The sequence below is a fragment of the Martes martes genome, assembly GCF_963455335.1.
Source record: "Martes martes genome assembly, chromosome: 8".
Classification (NCBI taxonomy): domain Eukaryota; kingdom Metazoa; phylum Chordata; class Mammalia; order Carnivora; family Mustelidae; genus Martes; species Martes martes.
Genome location: NC_137895.1, coordinates 30,889,924 through 30,895,703, shown reverse-complemented (window position 1 = coordinate 30,895,703; position 5,780 = coordinate 30,889,924).

Here is a 5,780-nt window from a genome sequence, read left to right as displayed (position 1 = left end):
ATGTGAGTGACTGTTACTTGTAAGCAATAAATGAAAATGGTATTCAGTTAGAAAGACTAGATAACACTTGGAAGGTCCTGTATACCATGTTAAAACAATTAGAATCCATTGACACCATAGATCAATCACCTAGAGAGATGATTGTGTTATTTTTCTGCTGCTGAAAACAATTTGCCCCTAAGTGAGCAGCTTAAAACGGCACCCATGTTTCATTTCACAGTTTTATGGGACAGACAGACAGCACCAAGTGACTCGGTTCTCTGCTCAGGGTTGCGTAAGGCTGAAGTCAAGATGTTGGCCAGGCTTCGCTCTTACCTAGAGGCTCTGGTAACGAATATGCTTCCAAGCTCATTAGGATGTTGGCAGAATTCAGTTCCTTGCGACTATGGTGCTGAAGTCCCATTTCCTTGCTGGGTGTCATGTGGAGTTCACTCCCTGCCCCTGGAAGTCACCTGCATTCCTTCTCACGTGGTCTCCTCCAGCGTGAAGGTCAGCAGGAAAACACTGAGGACTACTCATGCTTTCAAATCTCTCTGACTGCATTGGTGGTATAGTGGTGAGCATAGCTGCCTTTCAGATCTCTCTGACTTTTTATTCTGCCGTTAGCTGGAGAAAAACTCTGGTTTAAAGGATCATGTAATTAGATTAGGCTCACCAGGAAAATCTCCCTAAATTAAGGTCCACTGGTTAGTTACCTTGATCACATCTGCAAAATCCCTTTTGTCATGTAAGGAAACCATCACAGAAGTCACACTAGGAGGCTAAGGTCATGGGACCATCTAGAATTCTGTTTACCACGAAGAACCCATCAGTGTTGTACAGGATAGTAAAGGAAAGTTCCCAGACACATAAAGACCACTCAAAAACTATTTTGGCAATTTGAGCTGTGGTGTTAAAGGTCTAGTTAGTTAATAACAGCAGCTTGCTATGCACTAGGCACTGTTTATGGTTTCAACTCATAGAATCTTCACACAATCCTTGATATAGGTGCTGTTGCTATTCTTATTTGACAGTTGAAGAAATTGAAGCTGACTGGGGTTAGGAAATGTGCTTAACTTCACAGAGCTAGCTAGCATTTTGTAGATCTGGGATGTAGATCCAGACAAAACAACCCCAGAGCCCAGGTAATCAACCATTACCCCACCCACTCTCTCTTAGTTGAAAGGCTGCGGACCATAAAGGCAGGGTGAAGACAACATAACAGTTGGCCCCTTGGTTCTGTTTGAATCATCTTCATGCTACAAATTTCCATTTTTATTCACTTTGTATATTGAACACAGACCATATGTTAAGTTTTCTGCTGGGTAGTTTTGATGGAATGTATTCTAATTCATTCAATTTTCACAATACTAAAAATTTTCCCAGTATTAGAGATAAGAAAACTCAGGTACATATCTTGTTTCAGGGCTCAGAGCTACTGAGTACCCAATGCAGACTTTGCATTTCAGTTTGCCTAACTTTGGAGGCTTTTTATTACATCATATGATTAACCTTAGGTTCAGTGAGTTCAAAGCTCTGATGACTGGAAACATGCAGTAGCTACCAGCATGGAAGTTGATGGTGCCACACTGCCTATATATGAGGCCCAGTTCTGCTACTTACTTGTCTCTCTGGCCTCAGTTTCCTAATTTATAAAACGAGGATAATATCTGTTTAAAAAGGCTTTATCAAAAATTAGTCAATCATTATAGGAAAACTCTTAGAACACTGCCTGGTTTGTAGTAAATACTCAAAAACTGTGAGCTATAAGAGATGTCTGGGAGAAATGTATGATATAGATATAGGAATTATTTTTACCTGGGTTTTTTTTTTTGGTCTTATTTGCATCATCAAAAGTTGATGATACCAGGGAATAGGGATTGGTTAAATAATATAGAATAACCAGTAATAGGGAATAACCTACTGCAGCTCAAGAGGGCTAGCTAATTAGGCTATTGGTGAAGAGACACTTATTTTGAGTTGAATTTTGAAAACCTGGAGTGCAGGTAGGAGTAGCAGAAGTGAGGGGAAGGCTTTGTATGTAGGTCATTTGTGAAAAGGACGATAGAAAGTGGCTTATGCTTGGGACAAATTAAGTAGACTTCCCTGTGTAGAATGGGGAAGATAGCGAATAGTATGTCATGATTCAGGTCAGAGCCTGAAGGTTAAAGCAATGAAAATATTGAAAGTTAACTCATGTCTTTGTATTTATTCATCCATTTGATGAACATTCATAGAAAAATCTCCAAAGTTCAAGCTCTTATCAAAAATACCAAAATGAACCATAAATCTTGCCCTCAAAGAACTGATAAACTAATAGAGTAAATAAGATGAGCAAACACATAAAACTGAAAGTAAAGATTTCCATGAGCTATAAGTGAGGCACAGGTGAAATTGTAATGATGTTCTAAAGAGAGAGACTGCTTCAAGCTGAGAGAAATTGGGAAAGGTTCATGAGGTAAATGACAAATTGCAGGGAGTGGAATTGATGAGAAAATTTTTAAAATAGGAATTGTAAGGTGGAGTGGGATTATGTCTTGGCCCTTAACATATGAGAGCAAACATAAATCTTCCTTAGAGTAGTAACAGTGACAGTAGAGGTAAAAAGGCATATAGGAGAGAAATGTTTGGGGACAGAGTTGTTAGAAATTGACAGCTAAATGGATTTTGGCAAAAGGAGAAAAAAGAAGTAAAAGTTCACTAGGGTTTTGGTTTCAATGACTAGAGAGTTGGTAGAATTAGGAGAAACACTGAATTGCAGAAGGAGTACAGGTAGGGAAAGTGATGCACTTTTATTTTGGATAAACTCCATTTTACCTATCGAGCAGGCAAAAACATCTGGAATAATATGGCTTGGCTATATTGATGCTGTTGGTGGAACACCAGCTACCAAAGTCATGAGGAGAGATGATGCCTGGACAAGAGAGATATCCCCATAAAATGTACACCACCAAGAGTGAATCTTTTCTTTTTGTCTTTTTTTTTAAAGTAGGCTCCACACCCAGCATGGAGCCCAACACTGGGCTTGAACTCATGACCCTGAGATTAAGACCTGAGCTGAGATTGAGTCAGATGCTTAACTGACTGAGCCACCCAGATGGCCCTCAAGATTGAATCTTAATGTATATATGGACTTGGAGTGATAATGATGTGTCAGTATGGGTTCATCAGTTTTAACAAAGGCACCAGTCAGTCTGGTGGCCATGTTGATAGTGGGAGACGTTCTGCATGTGTGAGGACAGGGAGTGTATGGGCTATCTCTATTTTTCTTTCAATCTTGCTATGAACTTAAAACTACTTAAAAAATAAGTTTTTTTTTTTAAAGAAAGAAAAAATATCAATGAAAACAAAGAGAATTCTGTTCTATTTTATAACAATTCCAGACCAGTGGTTTTCATCCATGTTCTAGGAGCTCTTCACTTATTTGGCAGTGCCTGAGAGGCAAGCTGACTGACCATACAGCTTATGAGTGTGAAAGGGGGAGCTATTAATAATGATGCTGGAACAACCAGTGTAAACCAGGATTGTCCAGAAGCAACTGGGCACCTTCTTCATTCTCTTTAGGGGCCACTAGAGGAGAGTGGAGGTGGTGAAACCAGAGGTAGCCCCCTGCACAGGGCTTCTGTCTCCAACAGAGTGTCTGTGCTTGTTTCTGCTTTGTGTGGGTTACTGTGCTACAGAAAACATAACTTGAAAGGGGATTTTGATTGCCGTAGAAAATACTGACAACCATTGGCTTAGGCAAAAGTTTAAGGGTCAAGAACAAAAAGGTTTAAGTGGAGAATGTATTTTTGAGAGAAAAAAAAAAGGACTGCTTTTTTGGTTTCCATCTATCTCACAGGGCAAGGGGTGATAAAATATTACGGAAGCACGTGTGCTTTTTAAATTACAACTATATTTTTAAACAAACCATTTGTTGGTGATGCAACTGCAAAAGGTGTCTAAAATCGTTGTGTCTATATTTGATTCATAGAATTGCATGTTATGAAGGAATGAATAGAGTCTTCCAGACTATGTTTAAATTCACTTGTAAGTTGTGACTTTGCAAGGCAGGTTTCATCTTGGATCACATTTTTTTTAATGCTGTGAAAATGAACAATTTTAACAATAGCAACAAATGTGCTGTGAGAATCAGTTGCTCAAGAGCCTTTTCCATTTATAGTTCACTAGTGTTGAAAGGAAGAAAAATTATCTATATAACTTGTGAATACCAATAAAAAATCTTAAAAGTATCCATAATATTGAATAAGAACTAAATATTCAGTAAAAAACTAGAAAACTATAAGTTATGATCTTTTTTTATAAGTTATGATCTTAAAAAATCATTCAAATCTGACTTAATTCCCAGACCTCAAGTCTTTTCCTTGTATTAAATGTCATTGGAAAATTGAAATTCACACCAGAAAAGTTTTAATTTAAATCAAATGTTTTAGCTATTAGATTAATTATATTTGATTGGTAGCTTGGCAATTGAAGTGCTACAAATGGTTTTATTAAATACTTTGCAGTTCAGTTTGCAATTTTGATTTCAGGGGAAACTCAAAATTCAAAATTTTGGAATAATATTGTGCATTTTTCCTCCTCCTCCCATTCATCTTCTTTCTATTTCATCTTCTTTTTTGAGCATTTAGTGAGCTTAATATGTATTTAAGAATGGACATGATGAATTTTTCTTCCTCAAGTCTAACTTTGGTTCTCATAAAAGGCAAAAAGATAAATACCATTTTCTCAAATTGACATTCATTAATAACAGGACTTACTGTCTAGATCCATTTGGTGAAATGTCTTATTTTTCTCGAAACACTAATCCATGAATCAATATTCTCTTGGAAGTGTCTGACTCTTCAGACCAAAGTATCATTCATGACATTATATTCATTCACAATATAAGACTTTATTATGTTGAGACACTGGAGATTTTAGTGTTTAGACCCAGTTCCCAACAAGGATACGAACAATCCTGTAAGGAGATAGAGAAACAGAGAAGCAAATAGATAATTGCATACAATGGTAGGTGTCCTGGTAGGAAGGGGCACAATTTCCTATGGAATAATATAGGGGAACTCCTAACGAGGCATTAGGAAATAAAGGTAGCTTGAGAGAAGATGAATGAGATGTATTCTGAAAACTAGTAGAAGTTCTTCATAAAAATCTGAGTAGGGATTCACATATTCCAGCAAGTTCAACCTAATGTTCATTCCTTCTCACCTGATGGTAGAGTCCCTTAAATAGCTCTCTTCATGCTGGAATCTGCCACACTGAGACACCTATGTTCTAGTTGACAGAAAAGGGAAGGGTGAGTAGATCCCACTTCAGAAAGGTATAGGATTGAGTGAAATACCCAAGCAGGGTCATGACTTTAGAAGTCAGAGATCAATATAAGGAGATAAAACTCTTTGTCTACACAGTTACATGTACAAAAATAATTACATATAAAATAGTTTATTTAAACCAACTGAATTTAAACTCCAAACCTCAGTACATTAGAATGGTGAAAAATTGGATCTTACTCATTTTTGAGGCTCTTCATTCTTTGCTGGGCAAAATTCTTATATCTTATGTAACCAAAGGTTATGGCAAATCTTCATCTAATTGGATAATAGATTCATGCTGCTTCCAAGAGGATATCCATTTTCTAAGTTCATGGTCCCCTTAGGTTGGGCAACTCTGCTTCTTGGACACAAGTATCTTCATCTTTGGAGGGACTAAGAGCCCTGGTACCTGAGATTATGTCTGTAAATGCTGCACATTTCTTTTTAAAATCTTTCGCTCATTTAGTATGGTACAAGGTCCTGCAGGGC